Below are 16,550 nucleotides of genomic sequence, written 5' to 3' on the forward strand. Positions count from 1 at the left end.
TTACTTTCTGTTCAAAAGTTTCCCTGATTTGTTGGTCTGCCCTTGATAAGAGCAGCAGTTTTGTCCGAGAGAGAAGGGGTCAGGTAGGCGGGGGCAGCCGTAACCACGGAGCCGGAGGCCGTCGGGGCAGGGCCACTGGCAGCCGGAGCGTCGGCTCAACGGGCAGAGCGAGGCCCGGGCCAAGGCGCTGACCACGGGGGAAGGTGAACGGATCAACAGCTACGCCGACGCAGGTCCGCCTCCGCCTCCGCCTCCGCCAGCGCTCACCCCCCCCCCCCCCCCCCGGAGCCCTTGCGGAGAGAGGGCTTCTGGCAGCGGAGGGAAAGACTGTTAAGCGCCGAGCAGCTCCTCCAACTCCCGAGGGCCCCCCGGCTGCCCGCGGCCCCGGCCGTCATCCGCTGTCCGGACCCGCCAGGAGCCGCCAGGAGCCGGGGCACCGGGAGCCGACTCAGAAGCTCAGGAGGCGGCCCTTACGGTGACCCAGGTTTTAACAACCACGCGGCCTGATCCTCATCCGGGGGCTCCCACCCGGCCGACACCCCCAACTGTCCTGACACTGGCTTACGCCGGGTCAAACGCTTGCCTCTGACCCAGGGCTCGCGTGGCTGGGGGAGGGCCGCAGACTCCAGCATCATCCGGCCAGAGGAACCGGGACGGCGGGGCCTGTCCAAAATGCGTCGGAGCGCTCCCGTGGGGACAAGGGAGATGGGAGGCCTCGTACGACATGCAAAGATCACTACTAAAGACTCTCGAGCAGAGATGGAGCGGATTGTGGCAGAGGCGGCCACGCATGCCACTTAACTAACGCCACCGCCCATGGATCTAACCGGGCACCGGCTCCGGGGGGACCGCCCAGGAGCCTACTGGGAAGTGCACTTCACTGAGGTGAAACCTGGAAAATACGGCACAAGTATTTACTAGTGTCTGTAGATACCTTGTCAGGATGGACGGAGGCATTTCCCACCAAACATGAAGCAGCACAGACCGTGACCAAGAAACTGCTGGAAGACCTCTTACCGAGGTATGGTTTTCCTGTTAAGATTGGATCAGACAATGGACCAGGATTCGTCTCTAAGGTAACACGGGGAGTGGCACTAGTACTTGGGGCAGATTGGAAATTACATTGTGCATGTAGGCCCCAGAGCTCAGGACAGGTAGACAGGATGAACAGAACATTAAAGGAGACCTTGACTAAATTAGCCCTGGAGCCTGGCGGGGACTGGGTGACTCTCCTCCCCTTCGCCCTATATAGGGTGAGGACCTCCCCATATGAGATGGGCCTGACCCCCTACGAGATCAGGTTCGGTCTTCCTCCACCTGTTATCCCCAATTTAAAACCTGAGGTGCTTGCTGAATTTGATGATCACCAACTCCTTTTCTCCCTCCAAATGTTACAACGAACCCATGAGCAGGTGTGGCCTAAGCTGAGGGCCCTCTATGAGACTGGGCCACCCCCAGAGTCCTATTGATACCAGCCAGGTGACTGGATGTACGTGTGGAGATACCAACACCAGACACTTCAGCCTCGCTGGAAAGGACCCTACCTCGTGATCCTGACCACTCCCACCACTCTCAAGGTGGACGGGATTACTCCTGGGTCCACTACACACAGGTCCGGCCAGCTGACCCACACGCCGTTCTCAGAGATTTTGTTCCAGAATGGAAAGGCCAACCAGACAAGGACAATCCCCTAAAGCTAAGACTGCGTCGTTCTCACTTACCCCACTAATGTTGCTTATGCTCTGTCCTCTTCGTGCCAGAACCAATCCCCATTAGCCATCTAAAAATGTGCACCTAGGGACACCTGGGTGGCTCAGTGGTTGGGCATCTGCCTTTGGCTCAGGGCATTACCCTGGAGTCTGGGGATCGAGTCCCATATCATGATCCTCACAGGGAGCCTGCTTCTCCCTCTGCCTGTGTCTCTGCCTCTCTGTCTCTCATGAATAAATAAAATTTTTAAAAAAATGTGCACCTAAAAAAAAAAGTGCACCGAATTCAGCCTTGCTTTTATTTTTTATTTTTTATTTTTTTAAAGATTTTATTTATTTATTCATGATAGTCACACAGAGAGAGACAGAGAGGCAGAGACACAGGCAGAGGGAGAAGCAGGCTCTATGCTGGGAGCCCGATGTGGGATTTGATCCCGGGTCTCCAGGATCGCGCCCTGGGCCAAAGGCAGGCGCCAAACCGCTGCGCCACCCAGGGATCCCCAGCCTTGCTTTTAAAGTCTTTTAAGGTTTAAAAAGATAGGAGCAAAAAAAAAGAAAAAAAAAAAAAAAGGGATCCCTGGGTGGCACAGAGGTTTAGTGCCTGCCTTTGGCCCAGGGTGTGATTCTGGAGACCCGGGATCAAATCCCATGACGGGCTCCCGGTACATGGAGCCTGCTTCTCCCTCTGCCTATGTCTCTGCCTCTCTCTCTCTCTGTGTGTGACTATCATAAATAAATAAAAATTAAAAAAAAAAAAGCAAAAAAAAGAAAAAATAAAAAGATAGGAGCATCTTAACTGTAGAGAGGCTTTTGCAAGCAAGGGGGGTTATGCCTGCCCCAAATGAGGAGTGTTGCTTCTTTACTGAACACTCAGGAATAGTCCCGGAATCTATGGCAAAAGTCAGAAAAGGTTTGGCTAGACGTAAATGGGAGCGAGAATAGCAACAAGGTTGGTTTGAATCATGATTTAATCATCCCCACTGGCTCACTCTGAGACCAGCCTGGACCCATGATTGGGTCCTTCCTTAGGTTCCTCTGAGAGGAGGAAATGTGGAGGCTGAGAAAATTAAGGCCATTCCACCTCAAGTTCAGCATTAGCACAAGTACAGCCATCTTAGGCCCCTGGCAATAAGAGCTGAACTTTATGGGAAAAACTGCAGATTGTCCTAGGCAGGGAATCCCGTAAGGGATTCAGAATGCCCTCGGCAGAGAATCTCATATCAGATCTTAAGAAACTCCCCCACCCTTTCCCCCATATTGGAATGGAAAAATTCCTCCACCCTTTTGAAGATCCCCTAGACCAGCCCATAAGAAACCCAGCTGTAACCCACTTCAGGGTCCAAACCCCTGCCCTGCTGTGTGGAGTATACTTGGACCCAAGCTCGAGCTTGTAAATAAACCCTCGTGTACTTGCATCAGTGTCGGCTCCTTGGTGGTTTCTCGGATTCACAATCTTGGGCATAGTCAGGACCATCCTGACCTGGTGCTGATTTGCTCCTGTTTGCTCCGGTTTTGCCTCTGCTCTGGTCCCTAAGGATTCATTAACTTGGGTGCCCCGGCTCCTGGTTTGTGTGATGAGGACAAGAAAGGCAAGAGAAATGCAGCTAAATATAAATCCCCTTGCAACTTGCAACCTCCGGACAAACACCTGAGATGTGAGTCCTCGGGATAGGATTCCCCAGGGAACTCATGGCTGCCTGTAGAGACCTTTTTTTTTTTTTTTTAAGATTTTATTTATTCACGAGAAATACACAGAGGCAGAGACATAAGCAGAGGGAGAGGAGAAACGAACAAGGGGTGGTGGAAAGGGAGACGGGCGGGGAGTTGGAGTGACTGGGTGATGGGCACTGAGGGGGGCACTTGATGGGATGAGCACTGGGTGTTATGCTATATGTTGGCAAATCGAACTCCAATAAAAAATTAAAAAATAATAATAAAAATTCAAAAAAAAAAAATCAGCAGAGGGAGAAGCAGGCTCCATGCAGAAAGCCCGATGCGAGACTCCATCCCCGGACCTGTGGTCATGCCCTGAGCCAAAGGCAGACGCTCAACCGCTGAGCCACCCAGGCATCCCATGTCCTTTCTTTAAATCTTGCAGTCCAGGGATGCCTGGATGGCTCAGCGGTTGAGCGTCTGCCTTCAGCTCAGGTCATGATCTCGGGGTCTTGGGATCGAGCCCGACATGGGGCTCCATGCTCAGTGGGGAGCCTGCTTCTCCCCCTCCCTCTGTTCTCTCTCTCAAATAAAATCTTTAAAAAACTTTTTTGTCTCAAAGTTTTCATGGGTAATTGTTAAAAAAAATACAAGTATGTTGAATAAATAAAACAGTTGAATGGATTTTTTTTAATTTAATTTTATTTTTTTTAATTTATTTTTTATTGGTGTTCAATTTACTAACATACAGAATAACCCCCAGTGCCCGTCACCCATTCACTCCCACCCCCCGCCCTCCTCCCCTTCTACCACCCCTAGTTCGTTTCCCAGAGTTAGCAGTCTTTACGTTCTGTCTCCCTTTCTGATATTTCCCACACATTTCTTCTCCCTTCCATTCTATTCCCTTTCACTATTATTTATATTCCCCAAATGAATGAGAACATATAATGTTTGTCCTTCTCCGACTGACTTACTTCACTCAGCATAATACCCTCCAGTTCCATCCACGTTGAAGCAAATGGTGGGTATTTGTCATTTCTAATAGCTGAGTAATATTCCATTGTATACATAAACCACATCTTCTTTATCCACTCATCTTCCGTTGGACACCGAGGCTCCTTCCACAGTTTGGCTATCGTGGCCATTGCTGCTATAAACATCGGGGTGCAGGTGTCCCGGCGTTTCATTGCATTTGTATCTTTGGGGTAAATCCCCAACAGTGCAATTGCTGGGTTGCAGGGCAGGTCTATTTTTAACTGTTTGAGGAACCTCCACACAGTTTTCCAGAGTGGCTGCACCAGTTCACATTCCCACCACCAGTGCAAGAGGGTTCCCTTTTCTCCGCATCCTCTCCAACATTTGTTGTTTCCTGCCTTGTTAATTTTCCCCATTGAATGGATTTTTAAAGTACACTGGTATAAAATTCAACTTCTGCATTTCTTTCTGTTAAAAAGACAAGGTTGTCTTGGGTTGTTGGTCTGCTCTTGATAAGAAAATGTAAATAAAGGGTCTTTTTTTCCCCCTCTTTTATCTGCCCAAGAAAACCAAGCATCTCTGTTTTGTCTTTATCAGGTCTTTGATTACTTGAGAAAGTTAAAACTTCTCAATGTTAAAGGAGCTAAGTTTTCCTAACAACTATATAGATTCCTGTAGAATCCCTTATTGCCACCTTGGTAAATGTAAATATTCATAATAATCTGTAATCCTATTTAGGCATGTGCTTTAAAACTTTCTGAGGGGGGCAGCCCTGGTGGCTCAGCGGTTTAGCGCTGCCTTCAGCCCAGCGCCTGATCCTGGAGACCCAGGATCGAGTCCCATGTCTGGCTCCCTGCATGAGGCCTGCTTCTCCCTCTGTGTCTCTGCACCTCTCTCTGTCTCTCATGAATAAATAAATAAAACCTTTAAAAAATTTAAAAAAAAAACTTTCTGAGGGTTTTGAGAAACTTCCCTGAGAGATGAATTATAAATAAAATCTTTTTGGACTCATTAGGCATGTTTATTTGGTACGTTAGGTTACTCTGGAAGCACTGTCAAACAACTAATGATAACCCTTACATTGTGTTTTTTGGATAAATGCTATAACTATTCTAGAAATTATATAATATTCCTAAAGTTTATTTTGTTATTTCAATTTTTTTCAATTTCATTTTATTTTAAGATTTTATTTGTTTAATTCATGAGAGACAGAGAGAGGGGCAGAGACATAGGCAGAGGGAGAAGCAGGCTCCATGCGGGGAGCCCCATGTGGGATCTGATCCCAGGGGGATCATGGAGACGCTCAACCAGTGAGCAGCCCAGTCATCCCCCTAAATTTTTTTTTAAGATTTTATTTTTAAGTAATCTCTACATCCAACATGGGGCTTGAACTCACAACCCGGAGATCAAGAGTTGCATGCTCCACCCACTGAGCCAGTCAGGAGCACCAAAATTCCTAAAGTTTTTGTATGTTTTGGTATAACGTTGTTACCTGACATTCTAATTACTGAAGTGTCATGTGTCACATAAATAACCAGATTTCCTTGTTGGCTATATTATATTGAACTCAGATTTTTTTAAAAAAAGATTTTATTTATTTGAGAGAGAGAGAGTGGTGGGGTGGAGCAGAGGGAGAGGAAGAAGCAGGCTCCCCACTGAACAGGGAGCCTGATGTGGGGCTCGATCCTGGGACCCTGAGATCATGACCTGAGCAGAAGGCAGATGCTTAACCAACTGAGCCACCCAGGTGCCCCTCATATTAGATTTTTAACTGTGACCACTTTAAAAAGAATCTTTGGTCATTTCTAGTTATTGTTCTGCTGCCCTTGCAAAATGTGTTTTGTCCTCAAGGAGAGTCATGAAAAGGACTTTTGACAAATACAAGTTTATGTTCTTTTTTTTTTTTTTTCTTTTAAAGATTTTATTTATTTATTCATGAGAGAGAGAGACAGAGACACAGGCAGAGGGAGAAGCAGGTTCCATGCAGAGAGCCTGACCCGGGTCCCCAGGATCACGCCCTGGGCCAAAGGAGGCGCTAAACCGCTGAGTCACCCGGGCTGCCCTTTGCTGGAACTTGTAAAAAGAAATCTCTAGGGCAGCCCGGGTGGCTCAGCGGTTTAGCGCCTCCTTTGGCCCAGGGCGTGATCCTGGAGACCCTGGATCTACTCCCACATCAGACTCCCTACAGGGCCTGCTTCTGCCTGTGTCTCTGCCTCTCTTTCTGTGTCTCTTAGGAATAAATAACAAACAAATGAAGCAATTAAAAAAATAAATAAAAGTTCCAGCAAAGCTGATTTTAAGAGATCTGGCTGGGGCAGCCCCGGTAGCTTAGCGGTTTAGCACCAACTTCGGCCCAGGGCGTGATCCTGGAGTCCTGGGATCGAGTCCCACCTCGGGCTCCCTGCATGGAGCCTGCTTCTCCCTCTGTCTGTCTGTCTGTCTCTCTCTCTCCCTGTGTCTCTTGTGAATAAATGAATAAAATCTTAAAAAAAAAAAAAAAGATCTAGCTGGCCAATCACTATTGTTGCTGAGTTTCTATATATAATTAGGCCAAGTTTGTTAAAGCTGGACCTGATTCATGAACAAACGAGTCTTGGTTCAGCTATCATTGATGAAAATGAGAGCAGTTACAGAGGGACAATGTGTTTTGGTAACACATCTTTGTAGATAATAGATTTTAATGCTATTTATTATACACCAGACTAGATTCTGAATTCTCCTGGCTCCCTCAAATATCTGGTCATGGTCTCCAAACTCAGGTTTCCAGTCTTCTTCCATTCTCTAGACTTAAAGCCATTAAAAACTAAAACTGCTCCTTTCTCTAAAGCCCTGAAAACTAATGCCAGACAGCTGGAGGTCAGCTTCTGATAAATTGCCATAAAACTCCTGTATAGACTGTTGCTCTATGGGCCATTCAGAAGGATCACCAGAGGGAGACATTTGAATTACAAACCAGACAAATCCATCTGATTCCAGCTGCTTGTTCCCACTCCATCTGAGGATGCTTCAAGGCCTGACATCTAAAAAAATCTTCTCACTGGCAGGACTCGAGAATCAGGCACAGGGTTTGTAGTTTGCTCCAAACATTAACCTGTATTTTTCTTTTGTTTCCATGAAAGTGCTTCTGATTGCTACCTGAGTGCTCGCTCAACAAAATAGAGTCTATATGATGGTGTTTAGCACCAATTTTTAAAAATCATAATCATAAAAATGTAACAGGATTGCTAAAAGATATGAATGCTCAAATTGGTGCTAAACTGTCTTTCCCTCTCAATGATCAGGACTGGAGGAGGATTTTGGTGAACTGTCGAGAATCTTTCTACTGGGCTTCTTTTTCTTATAATAATATTAATCTTATTTTGTTGTGTCTGATGCCTCTATGCCTGCTGTGGAGACTCCTTCACTGCCATAACTTCAAGCCAACAGACGATCCATTCTACTCCAGGAGATTCACATACATTATCTACCTTGGACTCGGCTGCCTCTGCCTCTCATAAATGTTGACCCACATGGAGGGACATTTCTACACCTCTATTCAGCAGAAAGAAGTTATACAAGATAAGACCTTCCACTGTCGGCAACCTTAAAGACTAAAGGGTCAAAATTGTTCAGGGGGGAAAATGATGAGAACAAAAGCAAGAGAAACATAGCTTAAATCTCCTTACAACTTGCAGCTCACTGATAAATACCTGAGACATTCAGAGAGTGAATGGAACTCATATCTGCCTTAATGTTGATTTTTTAAAAGTTTTTAAAAAGATTTTATTTAGAGATAGGGAGAGGGAGAGAAGAGAGAGAGCGCTCATGAGCAAGTAGGGGGGAGGAGCAGAGGGAAGAGGTATAAGCCGACTCTGCACTGAGGACAGACCCCAACTGGGGGGCTTGATCTAACAACCCTAAGATCCTGACCTGAGCCGAAATCAAGAGCAGGATGATTAACTGAGCCACCCAAGCGTCCTATGTTGAGGTTTTATTAGAGACTAAAACAACCGTATCTTGGGGCGCCTGGGTGGCTCAGTGGTTCAGTGTTGCCTTTGGCTCAGGGCATGATCCTGGGGTCGAGACCCATATTGGCCTCCCTGCAGGCAGTCTGCTTCTCCCTCTGCTTATGTCTCTGCCTCTCTGTGTCTCTTATGAATAAATAAAATCTTAAAACCGCAACCATATCTTAATAGCCCAATCTCCAAGGTTCTGTACACCTCTTGTTCAACATAGAGAAATTCCTTAGAAATTAATATTACTTCTAACCCCCTCCCTCCACACACTTAAAAGTATACAGTCACTCCTTGCAATCACAGGGCAGCTCTTTCTGCCCATGGGCCCTGTCCCCGTGCTATAATAAAAGCACCTTTTTGTACCATAAAACATCTCAAGAATTTTTCTTGACCATTGCACTTGGTAACCCTGCACCATGTGGACAGATTTTGGTTTTCAAATTCAATACTCAGTGTGCCAAGCTCACTTCCCCGGCCCCTGCATCCCCTTTAACTTCACAATTCTGTCTGGCCTTCTGGGATACAGATCCTGCACCCCACTCCTTGGCTGCACCCTTGGGGTGGGTAGGAGAGGCTAGTGTGGCAGACTGTGCCTGAAATCTGCATGCCCACCTATTGTGCTTTCAGAATTCGGTTGCCTAAATGTATCCCATTGTGATTTCAGGACAAATACCCACACATATAGTCATGCATGATTGGGGTCAAAGGAATCTCAGCCTCAAGGTCAAATCACAATTTTTCCCAGATGAAGACTTTTGTTTTCCCATTACAGGCAGACTATTTCTAAAATTTTATCTATTTTTTTAAAGATTTTATTTATTCATTCATGAGAGACACACACACAGAGAAAGAGAGAGGCAGAGATACAGGCAGAGGGAGAAGCAGGCTCCATGTAGGGAGCCTGATGTGGGACTCAATCCTGGGACTCCAGGATCACGCCCTGGGCCGAAGGCAGGTGCTAAACCACTGAGCCACCCAGGGATCCCCTATTTCCAAAATTTTAAAGTGTTCATTGCATCTTGAAGTAGAGGAGGCTTTGTTGTTATTTCATCCAAGCACCATGAGTATGGTGAACTTGGTGGGCTCTGTGAAACGATCTGTTCAATTTTAGATAAGCAAGTAGCACCGTGCAATTTGGCCACTAGATGGCAGGAGTGTTCAATATGAGCATAACAAGAAACTGGCTCAGAACACCCCCAAGTGGTCGCTCTGGCGAGTCCCAGGCCAAGCAAGAGGAATTTACCTAGGTTTAGTGAAAGGAATTCTTCATGTATGGGTCCTCCCACGTCTATCCTTACCTTGATAATGGCGTTAGCAGGTGTAATTCTGATCCAGATGGTTCCCACACTGGTAAGTCTACCCTGTCTACATCCTATCTCCACATTTAAGAACCTCCTCTAAGGAAAACCACTTTAATTAGCAAAGGAAATCGCAGATTTTTTTTTTTAATGGAAACATAAGGCAAAGACAGAAACTCCACTTTTGTGGAAAAATGTTTTTCAAAAGAAGTCTCTAGGAATCCTCAAGCAAATTTCCTGAGCTCATGTGATTTCAAACATGAAGAACTGATCCAAAGTTTATTCACAGCAATTATGCACGGTTGTTTTTAAATCAGAGAACCTATTCTCAATCATTCATTCATGTAATCTCCACACCCAACATGGGCTCAAAGTCACAACCCCAAGATCAAAAGTCACGTGCTCTGCTGACTGAGGCAGCCTGGAAAGATTTCTTTGCAGTGGCAGATGTCCTATGGCTTTTCTAGACTAACTGTGCCTGCTGAGATTTTGATGTGCCTTTGGTCAAAACAGTCTGAATTTCTTGCCCAAATTCATTTCCTCAAGTCCCCCAGCAGTTTATGCTGTGGACTTACCTCAAGGCTTTGTGAATCCCCTAATGGTTGCCATCTTGCTCTTAGATTGAGGGATACGTATTGTTTTCCCTTGTTGAAATAATCTTTCTTATTTCAATCAGACTTAACTGTTTCTGGACACTGTGCACAATTCCTGAGACTCATAAGGACCTTCCAAAGCTCCTTACTTTGAGGATGAGCTCAGCCACAAACTCAAATGTTGTGGCCCACAAAGTCTCACCTGGGAAATATCTGGAGTCTCTCATACACCCAATTTTTCATACCCTGTGAAACATCTGGAGTCTCTCACACCCCAATCTTCCACCGAGCAGGATGAGGACAAACTAGAGGAGCTCAGAATGCAGAATAAGCAGAGCTTCATTTGAGAGAAGCTTACCAGAGATCCCAGAGTCAGCAAACTGAAAGGGCTCCATGGGTACCTTCACTGGCATCTAGGAGCCTTCCCTGGAATCTTCAGCAGCTGTCCTCAGGTGCCACCTCATTGCCAAAACCGTCGAATGACAAAACTAAAACAATTTAGCAATGAGTCTGAAGTTCTTTATTCAAGAGAAAAGGGTGCATGGTTTGGGGGGTGCGGTGCTCCAAGGTAGACTAGCACTCCTTCTGAGGATTTTGGGCAAGAGTAAATCTATATAGAGCGTTAAAAGAGGCAACCCTCCAACCCAGGATATGATTGGGTAGGAGGTGGGGGATGTCCTTATAAAGGCCAGCAGGTCCTGTTTTCTAGGGTAAGGTAAAGTAGCTAAAGCTGAGTTGGAGGATTGCGATGGGAGTGTGTTGGGTTTCCTTGACAGGTGTTTCCCATTAGTGCAGGCTGACTTAGATTTAAATTTGTGATGGGGGCCAGACCACTGGGGCAGCCTTCATTTTGTGGGTGCTGATGTACAAATTAACCTTATCAGTGGGTAGAGCAAGGAGTGTTTGCTATAGCATAAATCCCCCCTTGACTAGTTAAGAGGTAATCGAGGACTACTACGTCTGTGGTTGCCCATAACAATCCTAACCAATGAATTTAGACTAATTGTCTTTCAGAGTTGAAGTTGTGCTACTTACAGTTTTGGTTAGGGTCGAGGCAAGTTTTGGGCCATGTTTGCCAGTGATACTGTCCCTAATGGGGGCGAACTGCCACTTACACAGTGTGTATAAAACCAGTCAGTTATGCCTTCTGGGAGTTTTTTTTTTTTTTTTTTTTTTGAGTAATCTTATGGGGCATCTGGGTGGCACAGTTGGTTAAGCGTCAGACTCTTGGTTTTGGCTCAGGTCATAATCTCAGGGACTTGAGATCGAACCCCAAAGTAGGCCCCCACACTCAGCAGGGAGTCTGCTCAAGATTCTCTCTCCCTCTCCCTCAACCCCTCCCACCCATGCTCTTTCTCTCTCTAATGTAAATAGAAATCTTAAAACATAAAATAAGCTCATGTGTTTGGAAGTTTCCGGGAGTATGTTTTCCAGAGAAACATTATCCACTGGAGGGATGGCATGGTTCAATATCCAAAAGTACACAATTATCTGAAAGTACACAGAGTATCTAATATCACAATTACCCTGAATACATAGGATAAATTAGTGTACGCCAGACCAGTAAAAGCCTCCCCACATAAAATGTCGTAGCCTAATTGTGGGTAAGCTGTATTGGGAATATAAGTATCATTTATCGCAACAGGAGTAAGGCAGTTTGGTGTCCCTAGTGGTAAATTTCTTGAGTGAAGCTAAAAATTCAGCAAAGCAGGGAATTATGTGTTTTCTGAAGATGAGCTGATTATCGTGGTCAGGAGAGCCTCATTAATATTGTGTACTACTGATTGGCTTGGTTTTGCTGATAGTATTAGAATAGCCTTAGCAGCATTCTGATAATGTGAGGTCAAGGTCTATTTTTTTTTTAAGACCAAAGGTCAGGGGATCCCTGGGTGGCGCAGCGGTTTGGCGCCTGCCTTTGGCCCAGGGCGCGATCCTGGAGACCCGGGATCGAATCCCACGTCGGGCTCCCGGGGCATGGAGCCTGCTTCTCTCTCTGCCTGTGTCTCTGCCTCTCTCTCTGTGTGTGTGACTATCATAAAAAAAAAAAAAAAAAAAAAAAAAAAAAAAGGTTAAAAAAAAAAAAAGGTTAAAAAAAAAAAAAAAGACCAAAGGTCAGGATTAATGATATGAGGGAAGTTTATTAAGTACCAGAAGGAGCCTATACTATAAAAGGGAATCTGGGGCTGCCTGGGTGGCTCAGCAGTTGAGCGTCTGCCTTCTGCTCAGGATGTGATCCCGATCTGGAGATGGAGCCTGCTTCTCCCGCTGCCTATGTCTCTGTCTCTCTCTTGTGTCTCTCATGAATGAATAAATGAAAAAAAATTAAAAACGGTAATCTGCCTTCTGAGATGTTTAAAGGGATTGATATTAAATTACTGTCAGCAGGTGCTGGTGGAGGATGTTGGATAGCCATTAGTTAAATTCAGAGCAGTTGCTATGGCCTGGGAAGAAAATGTATAGAATATTTTTTTCCCCTCAAGTTCCAGAAGACCATAGAGGGGGGCACCTGGGTGGCTCAGTCCTTTAAGCTACCAACTTTTGATTTTGGGTCAGGTCATGATCTTGGGGTCCTGGGATTGAGCCCTGTGTTGGGCTCTGGGTTCAGTGGGGTCTGCTGGAGGTTGTCTCCCTCTCCCTCTACCCCCCCACCCCGTCCCCACTCATGCATGCTCTCTCTCAAACAAATAAATAAAAGAGAGAGCACAAGCAGTGGAGAGGGGCCATGGGAGAGGGAGAAGCAGACTCCCCACGTAGTGGGGAGCCCAACATGGACTCCATCCCAGGACCCGGAGATTATGATATGAGCCAAATGTAGGTGTTTAACTGATTGAGCCACCCAGGTGCCCTGGAAGTTTTATTTCTGTTGCCTGTTTCAGAATACCAAATCTCCAGCTGGCAGATCATGCAGGGAATATCTAGGTGTGTATTTTGAAAATGTATCTTATATCCAATGGTCAGAAAGCTGGAGATGTTTTGTGAGTCTCTAGGAATATTCAGTCACATTAGCTGTAATGGAGTAGAATCTGGGATTGGAAGTACAATTCCCAAATGCATGAGGCAGCTTTTTATTAACATATTGGGAGATAACATGGATCCCTGAGAGGTTTGATTTTATTGCTGTCAAGGCCTACTGGCAATACTCTGGGTCTGGGAAGTTCGAGGGTTTTTAGAGCTTTGCTTATGATAATTTTAGAATTCTATTAGTTTTCTTCATTTTTTTGAATTAGAATGTGATAAACACAGAGGGATTTCTGAGTACAATGCACTTTATTTTTTTATTTTTTAAAAAAGATTTTATTTATTTATTCATGAGAGGTGCAGAGAGAGGGGGTGGTGGCAGAGACACAGGCAGAGGGAGAAGCAGGCTCCATGCAGGGAGTCTGATGTGGGACTCAATCCCAGGTCTCCAGGATCACACCCTGGGCTGAAGGTGGCGCTAAAGCGCTGAGCCACCCAGGGATCCCCCAGTGCACTACTTTAAAGGATTTTAGGGGCACCTGGTGGCTCAGTGGTTGAGCATCTGCCTTTGGCTCAGGTTGTAATTGAGTCCTACATCGGGCTCCCCATAGGGAGCCTGCTTCTCCTCTGCCTATGTCTCTGCCTGTGTCTCTCATGAATAAATAGAATTAAAAACATATTTAATATTTTAAAATGTCAATACCAGCAAAATGTGTGTGTGTCTCTGTCAACAGAGTGTTGTGGCCAAATCATCTCTGCCATTGAGGATGATCTCATGGAGCATTTTTGGTAAAATCCATTTTTATCATGGTTATCTTCTTAGACAATGGCAACACATCTCAAGGTCTTTTAACTCACCAGGTTCCTGGAGAGGTCAGGACATTTCTTTCTAAGCCATCATGGACTAACCTGAAATCACCTACTTACTATTGATGTAAAATATCCTCTTTTATTTATTTTTTAAAGATTTAATTTAATTATTCATGAGAGACACAGAGAGAGGCAGAGGGAGAAGCAGGCTCCCTGCAGGGAGCCTGATGCAAAACTTGATCCCAAGACCCCAGGATCACAACCTGAGCCAAAGGCAGATGCCCAACCACTGAGCCACTGAGGCATCCCAATATCCTGTTTTATATTTTGTCAGATGGTAAGTGCAGGCAAGGGCTGCATTTAGCCATCTGAACCGATTTAAGTTCCACGAGAAGCTTATATTTGAAGGAGAAATTTAAGTCTCTGATCACATATCCTGTTTAGCAATTCTTAGTTTTCCCTTTTGTGTTTGAACAATTAACAAACAGAACTACAGCAGAGTTATTTGCGAGTCTTTAGAAGGCCCGTCCAGAGCACGGGTGATTTCCTAAAAGAGATAAGCAATCAAGGGGTTTTCCTGTTTCAGGTAAAGGAAAAAGCATAACTGGGTTTGGAGCATTGCTAGCATTGATGGTGTTGTGCCAAGTAGAAGGCAGTGGCATTTCTAAGGGGGCCAGGTGACTAGCCGAAAGCTAGTGAGCACTTTTCTTCCATTGAGGTTGTTATACAGCACCAAGAAGTATTACATTTAGTGAAGATTTTAGAAGCTTACTAAAGTTTGACATATTTTGCTATTGCTGTCATAGTTGACAAAGTGGCTACGTCCTGGTGGCTGGATCTAAGCAATAGGCCCCTGGTGAGTCCTGTGTACCTGAATCCATACCCACAATGCCTCTCTATGCATATTTGGAGCAAAAAAGAAGAGCTGATTTTGAATCCAGGATCCTGGAAACATTTTTGGCAGACAGTCACCGCATCAGTCTTTGTGCTGAAACCGAGTATGTTTTAACTTGAAATGTATTTGGTCAGTGAAAGATAGAACCACCATATTCTAGGGGCGCCTGGGTGGTTCAGTGGGTTAAGCGTCTGCCTTCAGCTCAGGTCATGATCCTGGGGTCCTGGGATTGAGTTGCGCTTGGGGCCCCCTGCTCAGTGGGGAGCCTGCTTCTCCCTCTCCCTCTGCCCCTGCCCCTGTTCTTGCTCTGCTTCTCTCAAATACAATCTTTGAAGTAAAAAGAACTGTCATATTCTATTTATGCATAACTCACAGAGGACGTGAAACTCTTTTGTCACATTTATCATCATCATTACGACATTTGACAGGAAAAAGCTCTTACAGCGGTTTTGACTTAATTAAAAGTCAGAAAAATGTACTCTTATTGTCCTTTTTTTTTTTTTTTAAAGATTTCATTTATTTATTTATGAGAGACACACACAGAGAGAGGCAGAGACAGAGGGAGAAGCAGGCTCCATGCAGGGAGCCTGATGCGGGACTCGATCCCGGGACTCCAGGGTCACACCGCGGGCCCAAGGCGGCGCTCACCGCTGAGCCACCAGGGCTGCACACAAAGGACATCTTAAAAATCTATAATGTATTCTGAATCTGGAGCCCGGATTTGGGAAAGGCGAAATCAAGAATCGCTGTTGGAGACAAGGTTCAAGTATCTAAAGACAGGAAATGTTTCGCCCAACCCTGCGAAACCGTCCTAGAGGAGAGCGAGGTGGAAAGCGGCAGGGGCGAAAGCAGCGGCAGCGTCGCATGTTCGCCAGGAGAGGGAGACGTTCGTTCACTTCAGGATGCGGCCCGCGGTCCAGCGCCCCCCCCCCCCATGCTGGCGGCCCACGCGTTGGGCTATTTCCGTTTTTCATCAGTGATACTGGACTGAGAAGACTTATAAGTCTAAGCTGCCAAGCCTTACAAGGGGCCCCTTCCATGAAATCTAATGAACACAGCAGTTTTTTATTTTTTAAGATTTTTATTTATTTGAGAGAGAGAGGGCAAGCGTGCAGAAGTAGGGGGGAGAGGGAGAAGCATATTCCCCACTGAGCAGGGAGCCCCATGTGGGGCTCAATCCCAGGGCCCCGGGATCATGGCCTGAGCTGAAGGCGGACGCTTAACAAACTGAGCCACCCAGGTGCCCCCGCTGCACAGTTTTGAAATGGGACTTTGAAACCAGGAAATAAGGATGGGTCACATCTGGACCTCAAAAAGGAATACACAGGATTTTTTTTTTTTTTTAACACCTACCTGGCTCTTTTATCTCCAAACTTGTCAGAAACTAATCATCATTTCACATTGGGGATATTATTTATTTATTTATTTATTTATTATTCATTCTTTTATTTATTTATTCATTCATTCATTCATTCATTCATTCATGAGAGACACCGTGAGAGAGGCAGACACAGGCAGAGGGAGAAGCAGGCTCCATGCAGGGAGCTCGGCGCAGGACTCAATCCCGGGACTCCAAGATCAGACCCTGGGCTGAAGGTGGTGCTAAACCACTGGGCCACCTGGGCTGTCCAAGATCTACCCTCTTAATAAATTTTTAGATTGGA

The sequence above is a fragment of the Canis aureus genome, chromosome X, assembly GCF_053574225.1.
Source record: "Canis aureus isolate CA01 chromosome X, VMU_Caureus_v.1.0, whole genome shotgun sequence".
In the NCBI taxonomy this organism is placed as follows: domain Eukaryota; kingdom Metazoa; phylum Chordata; class Mammalia; order Carnivora; family Canidae; genus Canis; species Canis aureus.